Source organism: Myxine glutinosa, chromosome 6 (assembly GCF_964187855.1).
Source record: "Myxine glutinosa chromosome 6, kmMyxGlut1.1, whole genome shotgun sequence".
Lineage (NCBI taxonomy): Eukaryota > Metazoa > Chordata > Myxini > Myxiniformes > Myxinidae > Myxine > Myxine glutinosa.
The window spans coordinates 6428119-6440226 of record NC_136266.1 but is presented as its reverse complement, the minus strand read 5'-3'; positions in this window follow the sequence as shown (position 1 = coordinate 6440226).

Here is a 12108-nt window from a genome sequence, read left to right as displayed (position 1 = left end):
CACAGCATTTAACCCCTGACTATCTCTTCTCCTTCTCCCTCCTTTTGCTTTAAATATTTCCCTATTGATTCTTGTCTTTTTGCAATTGTTGTTTTCATGTATTGTTATGCATTATGTTTGCCACTCTGTCAAAGCGCCTTTGGGCTTCTGGAAAAGCGCTATACAAAATAAATGAATTATTATTATTATTATTATTAATTAGTGTGTGCACCAATGGATCTAACTAATGTATGTGATGTGTTGCTGTCTGCTCTTCCTGTCAGTTTTATCGTCTTGTGCCGGAGGGGAATTTAATTAGTGTGTGCACGAATGGATCTAACTAATGTATGTGATGTGTTGCTGTCTGCTCTCCCGGTCAGTTTTATCGTCTTGTGCCGGGGGGAATTTAATTAGTGTGTGCACTAATGGATCTAACTAATGTATGTGATGTGTTGCTGTCTGCTCATTCCAGTCAGTTTTATCGTCTTGTGCCGGAGGGGAATTTAATTAGTGTGTGCACCAATGGATCTAACTATAAATGTATGTGATGTGTTGCTGTCTGCTCTTCCAGTCAGTTTTATCGTCTTGTGTCGGAGGGGAATTTCATTAGTGCGTGCACTAATGGATCTAACTGTTACGGATTAGGCCCTCATTATGGTTGTTGTTATCATTGTTGGTTCTAGATATTATGCTTATTGTGACTTAAGGGAAAGCGTTGTTGTGGTGAAAAGATTTAAAAGCGTTCCTGGTAAAATGTGGCCGGAAATCCGAATTGTGTCCGGAAGAGGTGGAGCGAGGAAAAAAGAGGTGGGAGGACATCGAAAAGAGATGTGTTTGTTGAAGCTCCGGCCCGAGCGTTCGACGTACAGTGCGAGTGAACTTTACGTCCTTGAAGGGAAGTTCGGGCGATGAGAAATATCGCCGGAGTGAATGGAGCCTGTGTCGTCGGGTATTCTCATTGAGGTTCCGGAGGATCCAGGCCTCAAAGTCCAGGTTGGAGCGAAAGCCGTCCGCCATCTTCGCCATGCGAGCAACCTGCAGTGGACAGGCTTTTGTCGTGTCGGCTGGGCATTATTCCCTGGTGGTTTGCCGGGGACGGCTGTGCAAGAAAGGGGCACGTGAGAATTATACAGAGGCTCACGGATTGAACCGCAACGTGTACGTCGGAGGGCGTCTTTGTGAGGTTCCTCTCCACCGCTGTGTTGCTGGGGGCTGAGCATGTGACCTCGGGGTCGTCTCGCTCATCTACGCCTCAATTGACCATCGGGCTTTGACTCCCCGATCGCGGGAACGCACAGAGACATTGGAACTTCGCCTTGGAGGGGCGCAGAGACATTGGGGGAGGTGCCGTGAGTGTGGGGTTAAGGGGCTTGACAAGGATATTATCGTAAGATTTGAAAGTCGGGGTGATTGCCCCCATTGTTGTATGGCTCTTTGGGTGTGATCTACAATATATTATGGTTTGTTTATTACCTGGTGTGGTTGCATTATTGATTCGACTGTTTCATTCGCTGGTTCCATTGAGGGACATTATTTGCTGGGTTTCAACCAAGGATAACACATCTTTCTGCTGGGGACCCTCTCGGGGTTTGGAGGTCCACCGAGACCAGGGGCAAGGGGGGGTAGCCCGTAGCACTAACTAATGCATGTGATGTGTTGCTGTCTGCTCTCCCGGTCAGTTTTATCGTCTTGTGTCAGAGGGGAATTTAATTAGTGTGTGCACCAAATGGATCGAACTAATGTATGTGATGTGTTGCTGTCTGCTCTTCCGGTCAGTTTTATCGTCTTGCGTTGGAGGGGAATTTAATTAGTGTGTGCACTAATGGATCTAACTAATGTATGTGATGTGTTGCTGTCTGCTCTCCCGGTCAGTTTTATCGTCTTGTGCCGGAGGGGAATTTAATTAGTGTGTGCACTAATGGATCTAACTAATGCATGTGATGTGTTGCTGTCTGCTCTCCCGGTCAGTTTTATCGTCTTGTGCCGGAGGGGAATTTAATTCGTGTGTGCACTAATGGATCTAACAACACATGTGATGTGTTGCCATAAGGGACACCGAATGATCACAGAGGTTTGACATACCGGGGAGTTAGCCTAATCCCTCTTCTACCTATCGCCCGATCATCCTCGCATGATCACAGCTGCACACTTAATCCGACATTCGGGCTACAGAACGTATTACATCGAGATTCCCTTTCCCGACAGGCGAAGCACCGACCTATGCAGATCTACCTGGATCTATATATGCCTGACCCAACCAACATAACACATGTTTATTTATTCCATATACTTATTTTGACATTTTGATTGATTTAATTTTCTATTTATTAAATTTATTAATGTAATTTTATATGATTAATATTATTTTTATGTACATTTTAAAGTTTTATGAAACAGTTTTATTATTGTAAACTTGACAAATTTCAGTATTCGAACTGCCTTGCCCAGTGTTTAAATATTTCAATAAACCGAAATGAATGAATGAATGGACTATTTAACTTTTAAAATCGTTGATGTAATGAATACCGTCCCTTTTTTTTTTTTTTTTTTTTTGTATACAACATCGAGGCTCGTGAAAGAGCTAAAACTGGGCTAAAACTGGACTTATATAGGGTTGGTTTTCTAAAGCTTATATCAGAATATTAACTTGTATCAAATGGGTCTTTTGAGGGGAAAGTGTGATGACGTCACCACGTCACGCGGCACGAATGCGCGCCTGTGTCGTTGGAGGTACTGACTTCTATAGGGAGGCCCCATCACCCTCCCCCATCACCCTCCCCCATCAACCTGCCATCACCCTCCCATCACCCTGCCATCACCCTCCCATCACCCTCCCATCACCCTGCCATCACCCTCCCATCACCTTGCCATCACCCTCCCACCACCCTGCCATCACCCTCCCACCACCCTCCCATCACCCTGCCATCACCCTCCCATCACCCTTTATTGGACCATTTGACTTCTGTAGGGTTGGTTTTCTAAGGCTTATATCAAAATATCAATTTATATCAAATAAATCTTTTAAGGTGAAAGCGCGATGACGTCACCACGTCACGCGGCATGAATGCGCGCCTGTGTCGTTGGAGGTATTGACTTATATAGGGTTGGTTTTCTAAGGCTGTAGGCCGCACCTCATTTTGTCGAATAAAGTGGTATTCGGGTGGTCCCGGTATTTGGGACCGTAGGGACGGAAAGTGCAGGTACGGGGTGCTTGGCACTCCCCAGCCGGCCCGCTCTGAAGGTTCGGATCGGGACACCGGGATTCATTCCGGTCGCCCGGTCGGCCCGGAGGTGGGGGTGCGGGGCCTGTCACGGAACGTCAAAACAAACTCCTCCCTCTCATCCCATCACCCTGCCATCACCCTGCCATCACCCTCCCATCACCCTCCCATCACCCTCTCATTACCCTGCCCCATCACCCTGCCCCATCACCCTCCCACCACCCTGCCATCACCCTCCCATCACCCTGCCATCACCCTCCCATCACTCTGCCATCACCCTCCCATCACCCTGCCATCACCCTCCCATCACCTTGCCATCACCCTCCCATCACCCTGCCATCACCCTCCCATCACCCTGCCATCACCCTCCCATCACCCTCCCATCACCCTCCCATCACCCTTTATTGGACCATTTGACTTCTATAGGGTCGGTTTTCTAAGGCTTATATCAAAATATCAATTTATATCAAATAAATATTTTAAGGTGAAAGCGCGATGACGTCACCACGTCACGCGGCACGAATGCGCGCCTATGTCGTTGGAGGTATTGACTTATATAGGGTTGGTTTTCTAAGGCTGTAGGCCGCACCTCATTTTGTCGAATAAAGTGGTATGCGGGTGGTTCCGGTATTTGGGACCGCAGGGACGGAAAGTGCAGCCGGCCCGCTCTGAAGGCTCGGATCGGGACACCGGGATTCATTCCGGTCGCCCGGTCGGCCCGGAGGTGGGGGTGCGGGGCCTGTCACGGAACGTCAAAACAAACGGCCTGCCGGGGCCGCCCAAAAGTCGGGCGTGAGGGGCGCATCCACTAATGGAACGCCTCTCGCTTCCCAGATTGAGGGCCACGTGGTCAGGAGAACCTCGTCCCTTCTGGTTGCCCTGCCATCCCATCGGGAGCGCTGGCAGGGTGTACTTCAAACTAAGCTTAAGTGTCAAGTGTTAAGTTCCTCCTTGCCCTCGCAAGGGAAAGGCTAGGGTCAAGCTCTTCCAAATTTCCAAACACTAGAAATCGGACGTCTCAAATTAATTAATTATTGGTTAATACATCTCAGTCGCCCGCGACCTCTCTAGCGCGGGCGTCGAACCAGTTCATTTTCCGGGTGACCGGGCCGAGTATCGGCCCAGCCGTGGCCGAAGCCGTTGATTCCGCCGTAGCACGCTAACGCGTAGGCTCGCACGTCCCCGGTCCGCCTGGGCTCCGCGGGTGCCCTACCGTGCCCGGCACTGCTGATCTCTCTTGCTTCCGGGAGTAGGTGCCGGTGCCCGGGGACGGAGTTCGCTGTCTAAACATGGTAGCGCTAGGCCAGTGGGACCGCCGGGACCCACGTGCACTCACAAGTTGTTCTAGGGTGACACCATCACAATTTCGGTCTTCGAGGCCGGCCGATAGGCACAGTGTGACCGGAAGGGACGAGGTTCTCCTGACCACGTGGCCCTTGACTTGGTTTGTCCGCACAATGTGGGCGCTTTCAGGATGAACTTTAGCCGGGGAGCGTTTGGGCGCCCCAGTCTGATACTGCCGCCCACGCATCTGTGCATATATATATCTGTCCCGGTGTGTACCCCGGTTTAGAATAGGTACACCGTACCGTATCCCTGCGCATCGTAAGAGGCGACTAAGGGTTGGCGTCAGGAATGGCATCCGGCCATTAAAAAACATTGCCTCAAACAGGGAACCATGATTGTCATGGGGCCCGCAAGGCTAACCCCTGCTCCAGCGGGGAAAATGGCCTTAAAACGATCATTCATTCATTCATTCATTGTGCATGAAGGTTATCAACAGAAACATTGAAAAGCCCAGTGTCACCACCGCCAACCCATGAGATTCAATGCTCCTCACTAAGATGTTTAAAACCCGAAATTTCCACAACTCTTCCTCCACTCATGAGGACGTTTAAAACCCGAAATCTCAACAACTCTTCCTCCACTCACGAAGATGTTCAAAACCCAAAATTTAGAAAAGTCTTCCCCCAATCATGAAAATGTTTAAAACACCAAATCTCCACAACTCTTCCCCTTCTGACGAAAATTTTTAAAACCCCAAATCTTCACCATCTTCCTCCACTCACGAACATGCTTAAAACCCGAAATTTCCACAACTCTTCCTCCACTCACAAAGATGTTTAAAACCCGAAATCTCCACAACTCTTCCTCCACTCACGAACATGTTCAAAACCCAAAATATCCACAACTCTTCCTCCACTCATGAAAGGACCTATAAATTATATGATTTGAATGGGGAAGAAATCTTGGGTTCATTTTATTGACAAGAATTACAAAAGCCCCAAATAAGCAGATAATGCCCTTGAAAGCAATGGGTTGGCGCTTCACAATCCTCTACTATACACCGCTATGGACACTCGAGGGCCAAGTTCAGGGCGTATAGTAGGGGGCATCTGCTGAGGTATTAAAAATAATAAATAAACAATCCATGTAATGGGGGACGTTCGCAGATCTGTGAACCCCAAACACAGAATCCTCAACTGAATAATCAGTCAAGGCTTAACTTCGAATCTATTTGACCTTGCCGGACCCCCAACCGGTCCCCGAAGTTTCGTCCAAATCCGTCCACAACTTTTTGAGATATCCTGCCATGTATCGTTTTTGGCCCCATCTCCCAATGGTGAAGAATCACTTAAAAATTCTAGTCACTGAATCCAGATCTTTACCAAAATCTAATCATTTCGTCCTTGACACAAACGCTCCATCTCTGCCTGCGACCGTTCACTTGAACTAGATTCTTATATTCTGATGTGAAAAGCGAAATGTGCAACATTTAACAACTAAACGCGGACGTCGTAGGAAACACCGTTTAGATTTCCCGCCCGTTGTGTGTTTTCTCTTGAACTTCTCCCGCCGCTGGTCGTGTCTTTTGACCAAGCAGGAGTTAAATTAATTGAAATGATTTAATCTGAAAGCTCCGGTGAGTAATCCTCAAGCGATCTCTTGTTATTATCTTCCACTGATTTTAAAATAACATTTACCTCAGCTGAGGAAGAAGCCAGGACGAGCATTTCATGCGATCCACAGGTGCTTGGAGTGCTGACCACGCCCAAAAGGTGAATTATTGTGTTATAGAGAAGTAAACTCGTCCTGGTTTTAACAATGTTTCATTTATAATTAAGCCATTCTGCACTCTGTCTGCGGAAATATTCACATTTCTTCTTTGACCAAGTTGCACTTTCACCCCTGATCGTTTGCCCTCCACTTCCGCCTCTGCCGTTGCCGAGCAACGGGTTTTGAGACAGATCTTCGAAGGAATGAGGGAGAAGAGTGAAGGATGAAAGAATGAGGTGAGCAGCAGGGACGTGTTCCATCAGCAAGCCGCTTGTAATGTCGATAATAACAGGTGTCGAACACTCCGCTCTGTTACCTTGGAGTGCTTACTTGAGCGCTTTGAATCAAGCGAGCCGCTTGGCGAGCGGTAAGCGAGCTGCTTGCTAACGGAACACCCTGGGAATTGAGGCCCACATGGTCCGCCGGCTGGTCGTGCACCCCCACCCCCAGTACTATACCTGGGTGGCACCTTTTGATTCCTTTGGATGTCCTGCGTGAGTAATACGATGTTAACATAAAATATCTTGGGTTGGATATTTGTACTTCAGGTACCTTGTTGATAGGTGCCCATAGTCACGTGACGTGAACTTCATACTCTGAAATTTCGGGAATATGGTTGCTCAGCAACCTCCTGCCTCAATTTGAATAAACCTTTCGTTGATTGTTGCATATCATTTGAAAGGTTAAATCAATTGTCTGTTCAACGATGTAGCAAATATTCATTTCTGAAGAATATTCATCCGAACAGTCATGAAACTAGAACGGGCACTCGGTAGAGCGCATACCTTCGCCGCAGCTACTGTTCTGTACTTGGCATGGGAGTGTAGGGAACAGAACAGTGAACAGTTTGGTGCTGATTTCATGCAAATCGGATAAGAATTGACCGAGTTATGACAAAAAACGCACATTTTGCAAGGTCGTGACCCCCCTGACCTTTGACCCGATTGCTCCCAAAATCTAACCAAATGTGTCCCGTATAATAACCAATCATCCCACCAAATTTCATGCAATTCGGTTGAATACTTTTTGAGTTATGCGAATAACATACACACACACACAGACATACAAATAAATACACAGCGATCAAAACATAACCTTCCGCTTTTGCGAAGGTAATCACAATAATAAACGAGATCATCACAAGGAAGGGCACACATACCTCCACCTGACTGTTTATTTATTATTATTATTTTTGTATACAAGATCGAGGTTCGTGTAAGAGCTAACATTGATCACAAAAAAACAAACTGACACATAAAACGTATGATAAAGGGAGCAGGAGACGACATGGAGAGCAGGGATATCGGGAGATCTGTGGGAGGGTGAGGGCTTGGGGGGAGGAGGCATGGGAAGGGGGTGGGGGAGGGGGTGGGAGAGGTAATAAAAAACACATGGACACTGCTAGGTCTTCCAGGAAAGAAGTCGGTATTTCAAAAAAGTGGGTATGGGGTGAATTAACAGGGGTAGAAAAGATCAAGGTTTTGGATGGGGGAAGATAAGAGATGGTGGTGAACAGCTGTTTTAAAGACCTGGAGGGAGGAGTGGGATTGAAGAGAGTGAGGGAGTTTGTTCCAGCGGCGGGAGAAAAGAGGAGTGAAGGAGTGAAGGTGAGGAGAGAGTCTTGATTTTGGCAGTTTCACCAGAAGAGGGTTGCTGGCAGATCTTCTGTGACCTGCAGGAATATTTGGGGGACAGAGCCCAGAGAGAGCTGGGGGAGCAAGGCCCGAGAGGAGTCGGTAGAAGATGGAAAGACCACCAACCTGCCTGCGGTGAGTAACTGAAAGGCCCTCAGAGATAGCGTCATCGCGGGAGATTCCAATGATTCTAAACGCTTTGGTTTCAACAGCGTGAAGACGAGCTTGGTGTGAGGCAGGAGCACCAGCCCAGAGGGGAGAGCAGTATTCCATTGAGCTGCGGATGATAGCCTTGTATGTGCTGAGGAGCTCAGGTGTGCCAAGGAAGGACTTCACACGACGGAGGATGCCCAGTCGGCGACTGGCTTTGGAGGCCAGCTTGGAAATGTAGTTTTCTCAGGAAAGATCATGGCAGATAGTGAGACCCAAAAGCTTGAGTGACAGAACTTCTTGGAGAGGATTATTCAGAAATTAGATGGGAGGGTTGTCCAGTCGGTCTTTTCGGAGAGACATCGTAAGAGTGTGAGATTTGTCAGGATTGAAAGACATGTTCCACTTGTTTGCCCAGTCTGTGATTTTGTCCAGGTCTGCAGAGAGTGAGGAGGCTGCAGACTGCCGATCTGAGGGATGAGGAATGGAGCGGCAGAGAGTGGAGTCATCAGCAAAGAGATAGAGAGGATTTTCAAGAGAGTCAGAGAGATCATTGATGAAGACCAGAAAAAGCACAGGGCCCAGAACACTGCCTTGGGGAACTCCAGCCTGAACAGGAAGAGGAGATGAGAGAAACCCATTCAGGGCCACACGTTGACTACGACGAGAGAGGAAGTACGCCAGCCATGCGTGGAGATTTCCATGGATACCAAAGGAGGAGAGTTTGGTGAGCAGAGTGGGGTGCCAGACCGTATCGAAGGCACGTGATATGTCGAGGGAGACAGCTCTAGTTTCCTGTTTGGCATTGAGGACCTCCATCCATTGTTGAGACAGCAGAAGCAGCATGTCCAGAGTAGAGTGACCTGGTCTGAAACCAAATTGATGATCAGAGATCAAGCCATTGGAGAAAAGGAAAGATTTCATATCCGAAGCAATGATGGATTCCATGACTTTGCTGATAATTGGGAGAAGGCTGATTAGTCTGTAGTTGCTAGGATCAGTTTTTTCACCTTTTTTGTGCAAAGCTGTGATGTTGGCTGATTTCCAAGCAGATGGCAGTTGACCTTGAGCAAAAGAGAGGGTGAAGAAAACAGCGAGAGGGAGTGAAAGAGTGGAAGAACAGGATTTTAGGACCCGTCGGCTGATGCCGTCAGGTCCAGTTGCAGAATCAGAGTGGAGGGTTGACAGAAACTTTTCCACCTTGTCAGGAGGAAAGGACACGGAGTCCAGGAGCAGCTGGGTACGACTGCGTACGGTTGGTAAAGAGAGGGATGGATTTGGGACACAAGATTTAGAGGCAAACACAGAGTTTAGGCATTCAGCTTTTTCACGTGCGGAGTCAGCTGTGTAGCCGTTTGAGGTAAGGGAGGGGATGGAGGGGGACCAAACACCAGAAACAGATTTGAACAGACGCCACCAGGATTTGGAAGAGGGAGACAGATAAGAGAGTTCGGTCTTGAGAACGGAGAGATATTGTTTCCTGGCTCTCCTGAGGGTGGACACACACTTGTTTCGGGCTTTGTGAAAGGAAATGAGATTTCCTTCCGTTGGATTTGCTTTCCAGGAGACGAAGGCAAGTTGTTTCTGGGCAACAGCCTCACCACAAGATTCCGTGTACCATGGACGGGAGGAAGGGTATGACAACTGAAGACGAGATGGGATAAATCTGTGCATGAGAGAGAGCAATTTACTTTGGAAGAATTCCCAGGATGAGTTGATGTCAGGAGTGGTAGAGATGGGAGACCAGTCCAGATGATTGATGGCTGCTTGAAGACCGTGCCAGTTGGCCTGAGTGAAATGCCAGACTCGTCGACGCTGAGGAGGCGCCCTGAGAATGGTCAGAGAGATGCCCACTTTAACAAGCACATGATCAGATGAGCCGATTGGAGCAGAAGAAGAGCAGCAGACATTTTCAGGGAAGTTAGTCATAACCAAGTCCAGAAGAGAAGATGCTCCGTTGACTGAGATCCGGGTCGGGAAATTGACAGATTGTGCCAGTCCCAGTGAGTCGCAGAAGTCCTTTGCTGAGGAGCCATGGCTGGTGAGAGAGGGACCCACACCCAGCCAACTGGCATGGTGACAATTGAAATCACCACATATGAGGAAGAGAGAGTTAGGATGAGTAGACAGAAGTTGGTCCATATTATCAGACAGCGAGATGTAGATGGAGTCATCACTGTTTGGTGGACGGTACAACACACATATGAACAAGAGGTGGGAGCGAAGGGGAGGCCGTAGCCAGAGGTTTTCCTGGGGGTGAGGTGGAGAGAGTGCAGTGCAGGGCGAGTGAGGAAGAGAGTTTTTGATAAAGATAGCAACCCCACCTCCAGGACGAGGCTCAGGTCTCTCATACCGGAGGAGGGAGTAACCCGGGAGAGATACTAAGGAATCAGAGACATCATGAAGGAGGAAAGTTTCTGTTCAGCAGATCACGTCTGGTTTGACAGAAGCAACCTGTATGGAGAGATCAGTTGAGTTTGAACGAAGGCCCCGGATGTTTGAGGTCCATACCGTTAATGAAGAGGGAGGGGGAGCATCGGATACAGAACAGGGGGGAGGAGGGGTAGGGTAAGATGTGGAAGAGGTGGAAGAGGTAGGGAGAGCTGTTGAAGGTGTGTCAGAGATTTCAGAATAGCTCGGAGAAAGGGAAGGATGGGGCGGACAAAAGGTTTGATGGTGATTGGGTGAGGCACAATAAGGTGTTATTTGAGGAGGGGGAAGAGTGAGGCAGAAGGTTGGGGGAGATGGAGGTGAGAGTTGGAAGAGGGAAGAAGTGGGGAGGACGCTTTGAGGAGGGGAGTGAGAGGGGGGAAATTGAGAAGAAATGAGGGTGGGGAGATTTGAAGGGGAGGGGCGAGGGGGGAGTTTAGGAGGGAAGGGACAAGGGGAGGGATTTGAAAGGGATGGGATATGGGGGAGATTTGGAGGGGAGGGGTGAGGCGGGAGTCAAGGAGGGGAGGGGCGAGGGGGAGTCTTGGAGCGGAGGGGTGTGGGGGGAGTTTAGGAGAGAAGGGGAAAGGGGGGGAGATTTGAAAGGGATGGGTGATGGGGAGGATTAGGAGGGGAGTGGCAAGGGGGAAGATTTGGGGTGGAGGGGTGATGGGGAAGATTTGGATGGGAGGGGTTATGGGGAAGATTTGGAGGGGAGGGGTGAGATTGGATTTTAGAAAGTGTACGATTAATGGGAAACGAACATTTATTGCAAAATGAGTTTCTTGTGACCTTCGAGTCAAAAATACGTTTAAGGACGCTGGAGGGAGGATGGAGTGCAGGAGAGTTTAGGGAATGTAGAAAAGAGGCACTGAAAGAGATGGAATTTTTTTTGGGGATGGATAGATTTGGTGAGCAAGTCGAAAGCAACCTTTTAAAGAAGAAGAAGAAAAAGGTGTTATAATATATGATGGAATACAGAACTTGAGGGGAAAGTGTAAACATTATAAGGTTAATAACAGTGAACGTTAACAGTGAACAGTAATAACTGTTATTACAGTAACAGTAATAACAGTGAACGTCGTTCGAAGAACGAACGAACGAATAAGAATGAATAAACGAATGAGAACAAAGAATAAGAACAGAGAAGGAAATGTTTTTTTGTTTTTGTTTTTTTAGTTGATTTTAAACAAGGAAGTAGGCTGTGGGGTGAAAAGACTGGGAAAAGCAGAGAACGAAAGTTATTGGAGCACAAAAGACGGACCGCTGAGAGAAAAACGAAGCCTCAAGGTTGGACACTGTACAAGGCCTCAAAAGACACGGCACGATTTCACACGATTTTCTATACAGGTATGAAAGATTTGCACCGAAAATCTTCCTCGGGACACACGATACGTACAACACCATAAAATAAATACAGTTATAACGAAAATACAAATGGGAACAATTACTTAACTTCGATTTCGATGGAGAGTGTGGACAGCTGCGAATAAACGAAAACCTCGCCGGCAAGACCGGAAGCGGCAAAATGTGATCGTCACCGTGACATTCTTCCTCCGACCCGACAATCTGTGTCTCGATATTGTTGCGGATATGAGGACTGTATATTTTTTTGATTGTGTAAATTATTATTATTG